Below are 15,386 nucleotides of genomic sequence, written 5' to 3' on the forward strand. Positions count from 1 at the left end.
AAATTAACTATACTTAAACTGCACCATTATTGTATGATTATCATGATTAAATATATGGATTTTTTTCTTCATTTTACTTCATATATGTCCATATAGTTTGCAGAGAGGGTTTGATGCCCTGCTGGCATTAACAATGTCTCCGCTGTGGAGAACACTTTCATGCTAGGGACAGAGGTTTCTAAAGGGTGGTGTGACTTGCTGGCTGACAAGAGTGAACTTCTTAATGGAGCTTTGAGCGTGTGTTTCAACCCTTCTGTTCTCAACACGCGAGAATGGTTGCATGTCCACTGCTATAAAAACACCTATGCTACACTCGTTATTGCTTGTACACAGTCTGAATGATTTGCAAGCAGCAGCTTAAATGTCGCAGGGAGGTGTTTGTAGTCAACTTGTTTTTCCCCATGTCCCACTAATGTTAGTGTCATTAATGTTTGTTGGACATCACTCTGGTGATGCCGTTTCAAACAAGTCGGCACATTTGACGTGTTATCAGGAACATATCTGACAAAGATGTCGGCTTCTCTACGATCCACTCATCTTTGTCTATCGTCATCATAGTTGACTGTAAAACTGAAGTGTTGGTTCAGCTTCTATTTCCTGACCCTGTGTTGCCTCTGATGTTGCCTCGCCTTTGGTCTCTAGTAGCTCGCAGTCTTCCCCTCAGCAAAGCTGGGCCAACATGTGAATGGTGGCAACGTTAACGCTAACAAACTAATCGCCATAGAGCTCAAGAGCATCACTGGGTTGGCTACTGTGAACTGTCTGAATATATTTTGACAAAGTTCATAAGTAGGTCAGTCCAAGTGGCCCATACCACTGCAATGTTTATTGTCATTTACTGCAAAATATTTCCCATTCAGTGCCTTTGATTTGATGATGACTTGCCTTAGGTTCATTTTAATACCTTGTTCACGCAACATTTTGGCAATGTTGTTGTAAATTGCATTGTTTCTCACATTGCCAGAAACTGGCCTCTGCATTTCTTTTTCAGGAGAAGCCCTATCACTGTGCTGTCTTACCAGCGTTGCATCTTGCAAGATATGACGAAAAACCGCTGTTGCACATTCAAAGATGTAAAAAAGTACTTAAACGTTCTTGGCTACTCAAAAGTTCAATACACATCATAGTCTCAGGCTGGAAAATAACAGCTGCTGCTTCTAGACTGCAATTAAAACAGGAAAACTAAATAAGCAGGATCCCTCTGGTGTCATGTTTCCATCACTTCTGATTGGATCCTGAGCAGATAAAAACCTGGGTCATTGGACCTGGGAGTGAATTGCTGATTCCATTCCCATTGCAGGCGAAAAGCCAGATGTTAGTGGGGTTTTTGACCACTGGAAAAGGGGCTTAAGTGGTTCATATTAACCCTTAGGCCACCATGAGGCCCTTACTGGAGCCCTTTTGTGATTGACAGCTGCATACAGTGACACAACATCACACAGGCCCTGTCCTCATTGTGGTGTTGCCAGGTTTGGAGTCTGCCCTAAATCTGGAAAAGCCCCAACTCTTTTTTGAAGACCAGTTTGATATTGAGCAAAGTATAGTCTGTACTGTGACTCTGGGTAAGCGCACAGATACAGAAGTACAAAAATACTAGTAGTGTTTAATGATATATTAAATATCTCTGTATCTCTGTATCTCTGTCTCTCTCTCTCTCTCTCTCTCTATATATATATATATATATAAAACTAGTAACTATATTATTCAATTTACACACACACACACACATGCGTGCACACACTTTTCCTGACTGACCTTTCTTCCAGCCACGTCTCGTCCATGAACAAACTCACATAGCTTTCTCCAGCTGAGGGGGGTTTCCCTCTCTGCATTACATGCATGAACAAGTGTGTGTGTGTGTGTTAGTGTGAGAATTTGTGCGTGTGTGCATGCATACATTGCATTCATGCATGATCATCCCTGTCTTCTCTGTGACCTGTGTGTGTTTTTGTGTGTTGGAGCCACCATTTGTTAAATGTACATACGTAGACTGTGCACAATGTTTATTTCTTTTTAGGACAGACTCACTGAGAACTGTTCCTGGAATGTGCCTGAATCTTTCATACAGAAACTCAAAGAAAGAAAAAAAACACAATTCTGAAAAGTGGTTTGTGAAGTGCATGAGACATTTTGTGGTAAACGAAATGTCTATAATATTTTTAAGTTATTGTATGTTGCTTTGGTTGAGAAGGTTTAACTTGTGGTTTTCTTTACTTAAGCAAGAAGAAAATACATCCTGGTAGAAAAAAATGGTTGTGATGTTTTTTGATCACAACCTTTTAATTTTCCATAGACTATATAGTAGAAGTGGTTTTCTACAGTATTTGACTTTTTGTGTGTGGGACAGTTGCGCATTGCTTGTAATGTGTGTGCATGAATGTATTTGACAGCAGTGTAGCTGGCGTGTGTGAGGCTTATTAATAATGTATGAGGTGGGAGGGGTGGAGAACAGGGGGTGGCGACAGATGGAGAATCAGTGTGTGTGTGTGAGAGAGAGAGAGAGAGAGAGAGAGAGAGAGGGAGGGAGAGTGTACGGTGTGAGAACAGTGAGAGGACACAGAGGGAGAGAAAAGGACAGAGAGAGAGAGGGGAGGAAGACGATAGAATGAATCAAAGAGATGGACAGAGTCTAATGTTTCCTACATTTTGACAGTAGTGACATCTCCTGCTGTAGAACTGCTGTGGTGGATTTGACAGTTGCTCAGTCTTTTTGCTTGCGGTTTTCTCTCTGGTTCCTTGGATGCTGCAGGATTGATGGAGATACAACAGAGTCACTCAGCACTGCCGTACACCTGGAGACAAGAGCTGCACTGACAGAGGTACTGACACACAGTTTGTCTGCACATTTACAGAATGTGTGTGTTTGTGTGTGTGTGTGTGTGTGTGTATGTGTGTTTCAGTTGGGGAGAATAAAACATTTTCATTTTTCCAGCAAAGAATATGAGATTGGCACACTCACGGTAACCAGCATTTAGCAATAACACTTACACATGGATTAAACACAATTCAGAGTACTGTACTTTATGGGTCCGAATCCACCTGTTCAGCCTTTGTCCACATTTTTTTATCACTGGTTCCATGTCTTCACTAACTGATGACAGAAAGCATAAACAGCAACAACAGAAACACACACACACACAAGCTCTTTGGCACAGGTATTTTACCTTTCTGCTTATGACTCTAGCTGTCTTTGTTTCCATCGTTTCCAATTTAACTTGGCCATGTATTCATATATCTGCTTTCATTCTCAGACATATATAATGACATCAGCAGCATTAGAAGTTTCACAGCATCACATCACACAAGATGATGCGATGTACCCGGCTCTCGACATAGTGGCTGATAATAATTAACTGTGTGATACTAATTGTTGGTTGTCTCATACTAGTTAGCTCCGCATGTTAGTACTGAAAACAATTAACTGATGTTGCTTATTGAATGACCTTATGCTGGCGTATGCTTATATTTTATCTAAAAGGTAGCAGGATAAGTGTCTGACACTCACACACTATATTAGCACAAGCTATGTCACAGCAAGGGTATTCTCCCCTGACTGCAATGTATGGATGGTGTGATAGAAAAAGTGCTCTCTGTACAAGTGCTGTATGACTATGTGCGTCATACAGCACTTGTGCAACTTGTACTGTAGAGCACTTTGAGTGATTGATAAAACTGGAAAAGTGCTATATAATATTACCAGTAAAGTCCATTTAGCATTTAGGATTGAAGGTGCTCTCGGAAGAGATGACACTTCAAGAAGTTTTGAAGAGAGGGGTGAGGAGACAGTATTTGGCAGCTCACTCCACCATCAGGGAACGACACATGAAAACAGTCTTTTGTGCTGGGATGACAGTGCCAGATGACGTTCCTTGGGGGAAAAGAGAGACTGTAAAGGAGCATAAGTCCGTATGATTGAGATCAAGTGGATGTTGCAGACCCAGAAGTCGCTCTACAGGGAAGAATTAGTGACTTGAATCTGATAAACGGCACCCATGTGTGTGTGTGTGTCTGGTGATGGAGGGCTTTCTGAAGATGCTATGTGATTGTAGGGCTGTTTGAATACAGAACACACTACACCCATTTATGAGACAGCTCTCTTGGATTTTTACTTTGTATTTGTGTATTGGTGAAGTAAAACATACAAGAGATATTTTCCATCTTGTCCTATGTTCTCAAATGGGATAAATATATATGTTGGACAAAGGCATAAAGTTAATGATGTCTGATCTCCTGAGCAGGCCACATGGCTTTCACACTATTGCCATAAAAGCCAGTAGCCAGTCGGATTTACCTTTAGCCTCAGCGTACCCTCAAGTTCGACCTGTATCATTGACTACAAGGCCAAAACACTTGGTGATGCTAAGGTACACAACTGAAGTTATGTCCCTAACATCTGCTGGAGGCAGCTAACACCTGCTAACATCCCTTGTAGTTGATTCACCATCTTGTACTATGTTCAGAAAGTGTGTGTGTGTGTGTGTGGAATATGCAGGTAGGAGGATAATTACATTAATACATTTCAAGTTTTTCTTTCATGTGCAGATGTGTATATGTGTGTATATGAGTAACTGTTTGTTCATGGATGCAAGAGGGTTGATAGGAGTGGGAGGAGAACACCACACACACACACACACACACACACACACACACACACACACACACACACACATACATGCATGCGTGCACACACAGTTATGCTCACACACATTCTGACATACACAAATAAAGTCCTTCCTTTGTTTGGGAGCATTGTGAAGAAAAGGTTAATGCAGCCAGAAAAAAGAAAGGGAAAAAGAGCCCCTAATGGACAACAACAGGCCTTTCACTGCAAATATTTGGTCAAGAGGTTTCATACTAACCATCCCATCCCCCTTTCTGTCTCTGCTCACCAGCTCTCTGTGGCCAAAGACAAAAGATTAGAATAAATTTTCACTATCTGATCTGTTACATTGCATTTTTCTTTCTAGATAGAACAAAGCTCAAGGCCCTATATCTGATTACAATCTTGGTGCAAGGAAGAAAATCTGAGAAGACGTTCAGCCTCCACCAGACATCTCAACTTCACGGGTCAGGCTTGATATTACAGTACCAATGTGCAGCGCCATTGCAGCTTAGTAGTGTTACATTGTAGTTCAGGGCAAAGTCAGGTTGTGGACGACAGGGTGGTTGATGGGTACATGAGTGTGGCATATTCTCACAGAAGACAGATTGAGTTTACTGCCATTACCTTGGTTCAGTTTACTTTTAATAGTTAAGAGTGGCCTTTGCCTTCCATGGTAATAATGAATTCAACTTGAATGCTAAGGATGATTTAATTTTCAAAACATGGTTTTCAATACATGTTGTGAAATTCTTGCCCTGGTTGAAGTATCAAATAATATCACAATTTATACCAGAATCATAGCATATAGAGAATAGCAAGAGAAATGTATCTAGAAAGCTTTGTTTATGTAGTGTATTTTTCATATCACAAACTTTGAATGGCTTTGATCGTATCATTTGGCTCTATTGATTAAAAACTACATGACATCATATCAGTGGTTTGATCATCGTCATTTGTTGTATTTCCACTACCATTCAGTAGTAAGAGCTCAGGCCCATGTGTTAAGCTTTTTACACAGAGATTTCATTTATATTTATATTCAATTCAATTCAATTCAATTTTATTTGTATAGCGCCAAATCATAATATACATTATCTCAAGGCACTTTACATAGAAGGTCAGGACCTTAAAATCAAAATATAGAGAAACCCAACAGTTCCCACAATGAGCAGCAGTTTGGCGACTGGGGAGAGGAAAAACTCCCTCATTAACAGGGAGAAACGTTGTGTTCTCTTCTGTTTTTCCTTGCTGCTGCTGCTTGGACTGTTGCATATTATGTAATCAGAGATGTTTAGCTTGAGATGAATCCTCTGCCATGTCAACTTAATCTGTTGGCTCAAAGTGTGTGTGCGTGCATGGGGGTGTGTGTGTGTGTGTGTGCGCGTAGTGAGATATCATGGAATAAGCCCTCACCAGCAGAAAAAAACATTGCATGCAGCATAAACCAAGTTCCTGTCATGAAATTTTCTAAAAACTGAAGATTATCTTCAGTGCTGATGCTCCATCTCACATGAATTTAGCAGAGGATGCTTTGTGTCACAGGTCCTACTCAGTGCTAGTATATTTCAAGTGAAATGTAAGGACATCATAGTTTACTGTAATCTAAAGATTCTCTTGATTTGTTTTCCTGTGATCACCATCAAAACTAACGAATAACTAGAATGCCAGTTCAGCCACCAGCTGAGGGTCCATGTAAAAAAAAAAAGACTTTAAACATTTTTTGTGAAAGCATGTTAAATGTGGCCCCTTTAGTCACTGAGCAAAGATAATCTCAATTGTCCTGCAGGAACTCACATGTGTGCATCAGATGTTATACACTAATACTGGCTCGAGTGGTTAACAGCAGCAGTGACAGTCACCAGGACTAAAAAGACACTCTGACAGCTGATCTCGGGGACATGGAGTAGATAATCTTCAGGAGTTGTACAAGTGTAGGTAGTCAACTAGACTTGCTTGTGTATCTCCTCATCCAAGATATGAGATACACAAGCTGAGATTGGATAGCCACAGGTTTTAAGTTCTATTTTTGTCCTTATTTCTTGAGGTCAATTCTTCTGGAGTGTGTTATGACATGATAGAAAATGCTCTTCTGCTGTTCCCCTGCCCTTGGAGTGTTGTGAAGACTGTGCCTTTTCACCCTAAGGACTAAACACCCAGACAGAAACACAACGATGCAATCCAATGCAACAAAACAACAAATAATGATTACAAAAAACCCTTCATCAACATGTATGGTCCAATCACTCATACTTTACAGTACTGTGAGTGTTCTAGTCCTCCCTCTCTCCTGTATTTGGCCACAAGTTTTCAATATCGAAGCATTTTGTGAATGTAAGAAGAGTTAAGCTGACATACCCAAGGTACATCACCACAGACCTAAAAACTCCCACCTGTCAGTTAGAAGTAGCGTCTTGGATGAGAGGTGTAACATCTTTAAGAAAGCAAGTCCAGTTGCCTGTTTGCGTGGTAAATGGTATGTGGGGTATTCTATGCGTGTGGCAGAGTGACTGAAACACTGTGACAATAACATCAGCACTGTAAATAATGTAACACAGTAAATTAGCTCTGTGCACATGTGTATTTGCCTCTTTAAAGAATGTGTCCAGAACAGTAAACATGGTGATGACTGCCCTTAATTTGAATAAGCTATTTGGGGGTTAGTTGTTCGCATGTATTTTTCCACTCAGTGGCCCCTTTGATTGTTTAGGACTCAGGGCTCAGCTTGCCACTGGCCTCTGCTCCACTCACTTGTGAAATGGTTCCTTTAATTTGTGACCATGTGTTGCTGAAGGTTATACTATATCCTCTCACATTTAATTTCACCCAGTTACCCAGATATGACAAATAGGTCAGGATGATATATGTTGTGGCATCTATTCCTGTTTTTATCTTAATGTGTACTCTTTTTTATTTTGTTACATAGAAAAGCGGGTTAAGATATTTCTTTTGAGGAAACAGACTCAGTGTAACTTCTTAAAGAAACATCACAAATCCCATCCTATCCTTACTTTAATTGGAGGTTCTGGTAAAGTTGCCCATGCTTGTGCTGTATCTCTATTTCTGTAGGAGTTTAGCTTCAACAGATCAAGAATTGTGATCGTGGCGGCAGCTGATCGTGGAGTATTATTTCCAACAAGACTGCTTGATATACAATATCCCTATTGTCTATTCAGATCCTCGACCATTACTGATAATAACTCCTCAATTCAATTACTTTCCATCATGTTACAAACTGTCAGACACCATCACGGTTGTGGTGTGGTTCAGGGGTACCTTTCTGTTACTTCTCTTGTTACAGATGCTGATATAGCTGAGTGATCAGTGTCGCTGTTGGGCTTATTTTGTCAGTCTTTGATTGACATGTGATTGAGGGTGCACTCATGCACAGTTTCAAAGTTTGCCTTCCCCCAAAACAGCATGTTGATCTGATGTCTCAGTCAATCCTAAAATCAGTCATAGAAAAGAGGCTAAGAGATTTTGTCTTGCTCCTTGACTTTGAGCATTTCTCAAAATATCAGAAGCACAATCAGGACAATATTTTAGAAAACAACCTTCTTTTCACTTTCCCCTTAAATTATAGTTTCTATGTCTGTTTTTTCCCTGTTTGTTGAGTGCACTGTGATAGATGATTATTTATTATTTAATTCTTTATTTAGGTCAGTATAAAAGGCATTCTGTATTCCTCCTCTAAGGGTCTGTGTGTGTGTGTGTGTGTGTGTGTTTGTGTGTGTGTGTGTGTGTGTGTGTGTGTGTGTGTGTTTGTGTATTAAGTATCTGATAGATATCTCCAAGGTGTTAATTGTATTTTTCTACAGCACAAAACACCAGCACAAATTCTGTAGGCACACATACAATGACTTTAACAGACCAAACAATAATTTCCTCACAATATCACTTGTGTACATGTGCACATGCACTCCATCTCACAAGAACACCAACACATGTACACACACACACATACTCACACCAAGCAGTTTTTGTGTCTAGAGAATGCCGGACAAGGACATGAGGAGGAGAGAGGGACTGCAACAAGGAGGATATGTGGTAGGGTTAGGTTCCTTCATTTCAGTAACGTTATTTCACTTCATTTATTAACTGCTCACCAAACATCATCTTCAAACAGGACCTAAAAGCCATGAAAACATGATCAAATGAGGGACTTAAAATGATACAAAATATAAATAGTATAAAAATATGAGACAGATCACATGATGTTATCTATAAGAAGAGATGAAGGAGAGATGTGAAGGTACAGGGAGGTTTCACTAAGTCCCCATAGGTGGTTACACACACTTTGTCACGGTCCTAAGTTATTTTACTGATTGTGTGTGTGTGTGTGTGTGTGTGTGCATGTTTGTGTGTGCATGTTTGTGTGTGAGGCTGCAGAACAGACTAGCCAGTGGCAGATGGGGCTATGATGGCAAATTAGACCTGGTAGTCATGCTTACAGAACACACACACACACACACAGACACAAACACACACACAGACACACACACACACACACTCCACACACACACACACACAGCTGTCATTTAAACATTTTCTATAATAATTACGCCTCTACCAAATTAAATTTTCTCCCTCCAGTCCATTCTCGGGGACATATGACCTGTATAATGATATTAAGTCAATTGTGAAGTGTGTGTGTCCATCTAAAGAGACAGTGAAACCCCCCTGTCCTCCATCTTCTCCTTTATTCATTCACATGTGAATTCATGATGTGCAGGTTTCACAAAGTCTTTATTATTATAGTCAGTATTATTACTTTTTACAGTTTCAACTCCTTAAATGTTGTTTTAAAACTAGGATAATTTGCCTAAAAGTCCATTGAAATCTTTGCATCCTTCATCTGATGCTTGTCATTCTCTTTGTTATATTGGTTTTAACCTCTGACCTCGACCTGAGAGCAATTCTTGCATTCAGTTGCATTAACCTGTAAATATGTGATATACAGTATGATGAGCAGGGAGCCACTGGAGAGAATATATACTGTATATATATAATATATATATATATATATAATATATGTATATAGGATATATATATAGGAGCTGCATGAAACCTTCATGACATTTTAATGAAAGCCCCACACATAACCCCAGTAGTCCACTGAGGAATCACACACATGCACACCGCATTAATATATGTATGCGCTTTGTGTTTGTCAGAAGAAGTCAACTTCCTGGTTATTTTTTGAGTTATATCCTTGAACTGAGGTTCACATGATTTAAGATGGCATTGTTGAAATATGGTTCTTTGAAACATGTTAAAAGTTGTTTCCTCACAGGTCACATGCTGCTTGTTTTAACATGAAAGTTTACAGTTGGAGTAATATTTTTTTCCAACCACATGGGTGCCGATATCAAGACTGACTGATCGGTGTTGTTATTAAGTGTTCATGATTCAGTTTTTTAATGGTTTACAACAGTGGTGTAGTGGTCCCTGGAGAAGTGGGTATACTCTCAATTTTTGCCCTTTTTTAACGCAGCCCAGAAAAATGCCCTGTTTTAGAAACAGTGACATGTAAGACTACTCTATTTAGTTTACCCAAAAATCCATCAGTAGTATTTGCTCATTGTCACATAATTTCTGCTGCTCTCAGGGAGGAAGGATTATGAAATTACTAAACCAATACTGGCCCACAGACTAGTGAGAGACAACTGTGCATTTTGACTGAACTACTGACACCTATTCTCTCACTTGGCAAGTCACTATTTTTTTGTTTCTGTTTCTTTGAACAGCTGATTTGCAACAGATAGCGTGGGCCAGAGTGTGCCACTATTATAAAATTAACATGACTTGATCAGGAGCAGTTTGTAGGTATTACTGGTCACACAGGAAGCATGAATATAAAATATAAATGAGGCAAACATGGTGTTTCAGTTATTTTTTGAACATTTATTTAAATAAAATACTTCAGATCTGAATTTGACAATACATTCTTCTTCATATTTCAACTTAGATAAAAAAAATGCAAATCATTCTCTTCCACACATCAAAACCAATCAGATAAACTCAAAAGTGCCCTGTCATAACATTGAAATAAAAACTATCTTAGCATAACTCATTATATATATATATATTCATATGATGATTTACATCATCATTCAAATTATTCAACAAAACAATATGTAACAAAACAACAATATTTAGTTAACAATGAAAAACACGCATTAACAATGATATACTCTGTCACTGTTATCTGTGATTGTGTTGTGTTCAGCTGTTAAGTGTCGTTGCTGAAGCACTGTGTTTTCCCACATCATTGAACGTGTCACAGGTGGGCACATGGCCGTTTTGACCAATGGTAGGGGTGGGATGGCATGGCTGGGTCCCCATTGGCCGGTTGTCAACAGGTTGAGGTTTGAATGACATAGATTCTATATGTATCTCGCGCGCGACTTACTGTATCTCACGCGTAGGATAGTAAGTGCTAAGATAGGCGCGATAGTAAGCAAGTAAAAAAAACACATTAGAGGCAGAGTAGCATGGTTCATGGCTTCACCATCCTCGGAAAAAAATGGGTAATTTGGCCCGCAGATACTACTGAATGGTGCGCATCAGGGGGGATTTAGAAGTGGGTATACGCAATGCTTACTGAAACGTAAGCGGGTATAAATCGTATAGTGAGAGATGTGAACAGTATCACTCTGCTCATCCAGGGTAACTGTCAAAAGAAAATGAATCAGCATGTTTCCTTTAATATCAAAGTTTTCCTTTAATTTAGCCAAATTTTTTAGCTAGAAAATTCTAATTTGAACAAAGGGTACTGAGCCTTTTTCTGATACTGGCGCTAAATCCATATATATATATAGTATACTTAACTCAAATCTACAAATATAAATAAGTAACAAAATCACAAAAACTAACCCAACTACCATAATTAAAAATGGTTTCAGTGCTTAATACAGCATGTCTCCCCACCACTGGGGCCAGGGATTCTCACACTGCCCACTGATGTGTTTGACATGGAGTCACACAAACAGTTAAACCTGCAGCATCCCTCTGCTTTCAAATGCATACCATACATCGCCAGGTGTTTCGAGTTTGCTTTCTTCCTCCCTTCCTTTTTCGGCTTCCTTCTTCTCACTGGTGGATCACAAACAACATGGTACATACTGCCACCAACTCCACAAGCTGCTGCTCGGCTGCTCTGTAGCAGCTCCAGGTCGTGGCTCCTTGGTCTTGGCTATTGCTTGGACTTCACACACCGGTGTCGGAATCCTTTCACGTGAAATACAGCCACTCTTTCGAGTGTTTAGTTTTCGGCATTTTGTAAGGTAGCTACTAGCTAACTGTGCAGAGATTTTGTTGTCACCAATGTTAACTAAACACGTGTGGTAATGTTTATGTTGCTTGTGTAGGGCAACTATTTCAGTACAGTTCAGGCACCCCCGAAATTTGCACTGTGATTCGATCTGATAGGTACCCACCGTGTAGGAACCGGTGCCTGATTGGCATTGGATTTCGGGACACAACCCTAGAGATAATGCTGGTTGCAGCTTTCTTTCTGATGTATAAAGTGTTGACTGGGTACTACAAACACAAAACACACACTTGATGTACCTTAAACCCAGCTCTCATTATTTCAGAGTCAGATTGTATGTTTGCATCATTCTTTTGTTATTTATCTGCTACCATCTATAATCACCTATATAAGTAGATAGTGACTATCTGACATGAGTCTTTCCCCAGTGTCTCCAATCTGAGTAAAAGGCTTAGGTCAGTAATTGCTTGTGCAGGTGCTTAAAAGCACAACTGAGGGGACACACAGCGTATGAGTGTCTGTGTTAGAAAAAACACCATGCTACACTCATGTTTATGTATTTTCTCATAAGTCACATGGGAGCTCACAACATCAGTCTGCATGTTTTTCATACCCATCTTTGACTTTGCTTTCAGGCGTTTTTTTTTTCAGTAAATTCATTAAAATAGAAAAACTGGCTCTTAATTGAGAATGATCTTGTTTCTTTGTGTACAGTGAGGTAGAGACAGAGTATTAGCCAGGCTTGGAAGAGCGACTGTGGGGTATTTTTGTTGCATGGACCTCAGTCAGGTCAAGGATACTTGCACGTACACACACACTTAAATTCAGAGGCAAAGCTTTGATGATGGCAAACACACCTCCAGCCTCACACTCCCACTGAGCCCCCCCCCCCCATCATATCTCTCTCCTTCCTCCCCCACCTCCTTCCTCCCTCTTTCCTCTTGTGAGGCTGTTGCTAAGGAACCCTGGTGACCAGGGACTTTTCTCATTGGTCGACGACCAAAGGAGGTGAAGGAAAGGAGAAAGGAGGAGGAATGGAGCAATGGGGAGCCAGGGTGGGGGTATGTGGTTAGTGGGGGAGTTGCTGGAGGTACGGATGGTTGAAGAAGGAGCACAAAGTGAGATCCAGATGTACTAATGAGGTGGCAGGCTGCCCGACATCACCACAGGCATGGAGGAAGAGAATGGATGGATTGATAGAAAAATCAGGATGGATAATAGATACAAGTGCAATGAATGAAAGACTGAAAGGGAGTGAAAAACTGAGTTTTAGAATTGACATGGAGTGAGAGTGATGGGGTGAGAGAAATGATCCATTATGATGGAATGATGGAGTAATTAAAAAGGATAAGTTACATTTTTTACAGACAAATATGAGGGGATCATTTTGGCAAAGACAACAATGGCAGAGGGAAAGAGAGAGATGGGGGGAAAAGACTGCACTCATTTATTTTGGCTGGCACAAAGGAACATTACCACTGGAAACACACACACACATTCTTGTATTACGGTACAAGTAAGGGCCCTCATTTGACACCAAAGTTCATTCTTGATTAATCATACTGTAACGACCTCAGGCACGAAAACTGGAGGACTCAAATGCACGAGTCAGACAAGACATGGATATAACAAAAAGAGGTTTATTCCCAGTCACAAAAGGTGCATAACAAAAGGCGCTCACGAAGAGGATAACAAAGTATCAAAACAAAACTCTAACAGAACTACGATAGAAACAAGAATTACTAAACATGAACGAAGTTTACTCCTGGCTTGGCTTATTCTCTTACTTGAAGCGTGGGGACAGAACAAGACAAACTGGCACAGGACAAAGGGAGACAAGGACTATTTATATAAGAGGAAGTAGGAAACAAGTGAAACCAATCAGGGGCGGGGAAAACGATCACGAAGGTGGGAAATCACACAAAGGGAGGAAGTCAGGATCTGAAATGAGAGGGAAAAGGTGAGTACCAAAATAAAACAGGAAGTGCACAACGAGACTAGACATGAGTGAAGTTTAACTTAACACCTAGTGCTCCCAAACACACAAGACTAGACATGAACTTACACAAACATGGTATACTTAAAACATAAACATGAATAAACTTAACATAACTGACGAGACATAACACATACACGATTTTCTCAATGGTTATTCCCTGTTCTGTTTCACATCTCATGGAGGCAACATTCAGTTTTCCTAAAAACATACACTGGCAGCATTGAAAGGTTCACAGTCTCAAGGACCAGCCTGCTCAACCACAGTTACAGGAATTATATGGGCTATCTACATTACAGGCAGCAATTTGTCATTTCTTTTACAGTATTCCTTAAAACAATGAATGGGTTGTGAAATTGACAAAATCCGAGCTTCGCACGCACACACACACACACACACACACACACATACATAGAGATGCTGCGTTCAGGATTCAGCCTTGATAAGCCATCTTCAGTGGAGCAGAGTGGCATTGTTGCCATAAGCCTCTGGCTGAGCCCTCAGATGAGACCTAACATTTATTTAACCTGCCCTCTAGTCTGCTATGGTGCCGGCTCACTGATTCACCAACACTTCTGTCTTATAGTCGGTTATGTGGATTCCAAGATAAATACTTTACAATGTAGGCTAATGAACATTTTCAATGTCAACAAAATATGTGAAAGAACATAGAAATGTGACTTTGAACACATTCATTATTTTTTTTATATTTGGACTAGTGGATTCAACATGGTCCTTTTTTGTTTTACTGGAAAACCATGCATAGAGCTGAACGTATTTAAAAAGCTCCCAGTGGGTGGGTGTGGTTTTTGACTGAGCAGTGTGCCTGGAGGGATCACTAAATGGCCTCTTTGTATGTCATGAATTCATGATGTCAATGCAAAGGTGTAAGGGGAAGTCTTTAGTGTGATTTGGCTGCCAGTGGGAGGTCTTCAATATTTCAGAGGAGAGGTTAACCTTCTTGTTGATTTGTGAAGTAAACATCTGCCATCTTTCCACCCTTTCTGTCTTCTTTCCATCTCCTCTCATTTCTTTCTTTACATCCTGGTCTATTTGTGTTATGGCCCTTTTACTCTCTCTTAGTACCACATATCTTTTACTTTCCCCTTCCTCTTCTCTGTGTTTTTGTAGTTTTCTCATCAGTCGAGGGTTAAAGACAGGATTTCACAACATGTACAGATTGTTAAGCCCTATGAGACAAATTCTGTGACACCACATCGTCTGTGTTGTTTTTGTATTCTCTGCTCTTGTCTGCTGATATCTATCTGTCTACATCTGTAACTGTCTCCCCTCTTGCCTCGCCTGCCCCCCTGCCTCCCTCTCTCTGTCTGCCTGCCTCAATCGTGTCTTTGTGGGTGTGATGGGTAGAATCTGACAGGGGGTAATGAACTGGTTGGGGTCCCCCCATCGTGTGTATTTCCTCTTCACACATTTTGAACTCTCCTTGGTTCAAAGTCCTGCAAGATTTCCATAGGATTTGGTGTTGCTGTCTGCTCTGCTTGTTTTTCTTTTGTGAC

The 15,386-nt window shown here is 40.3% G+C and overlaps 1 protein-coding gene across 34 annotated transcripts in view; it reads left to right on the forward strand.

Moving 5' to 3' along the window:
• The window catches only part of nfasca (neurofascin homolog (chicken) a), a 105,698-nt gene that overhangs the window by 27,535 nt on the left and 62,777 nt on the right, over positions 1 to 15,386 (forward strand). For 18 of the 34 annotated variants that reach the window (XR_011239197.1, XR_002203493.2, XR_011239198.1 and 15 more), the window contains exon 1: positions 2,520 to 2,819. The exons of 3 other annotated variants lie outside the window; for them this stretch is intronic. The gene's annotated coding sequence lies outside the window, so the exon portion shown is untranslated. Of the gene's footprint in view, positions 1 to 2,519; positions 2,820 to 15,386 lie in introns of those variants that run through there. 13 more of the 34 variants (XR_011239202.1, XM_020104296.2, XM_069514199.1 and 10 more) reach the window with 3 other exon arrangements.

The sequence above is a fragment of the Paralichthys olivaceus genome, chromosome 2 (genome assembly GCF_024713975.1).
Source record: "Paralichthys olivaceus isolate ysfri-2021 chromosome 2, ASM2471397v2, whole genome shotgun sequence".
NCBI classification, from domain to species: Eukaryota; Metazoa; Chordata; class Actinopteri; order Pleuronectiformes; family Paralichthyidae; genus Paralichthys; species Paralichthys olivaceus.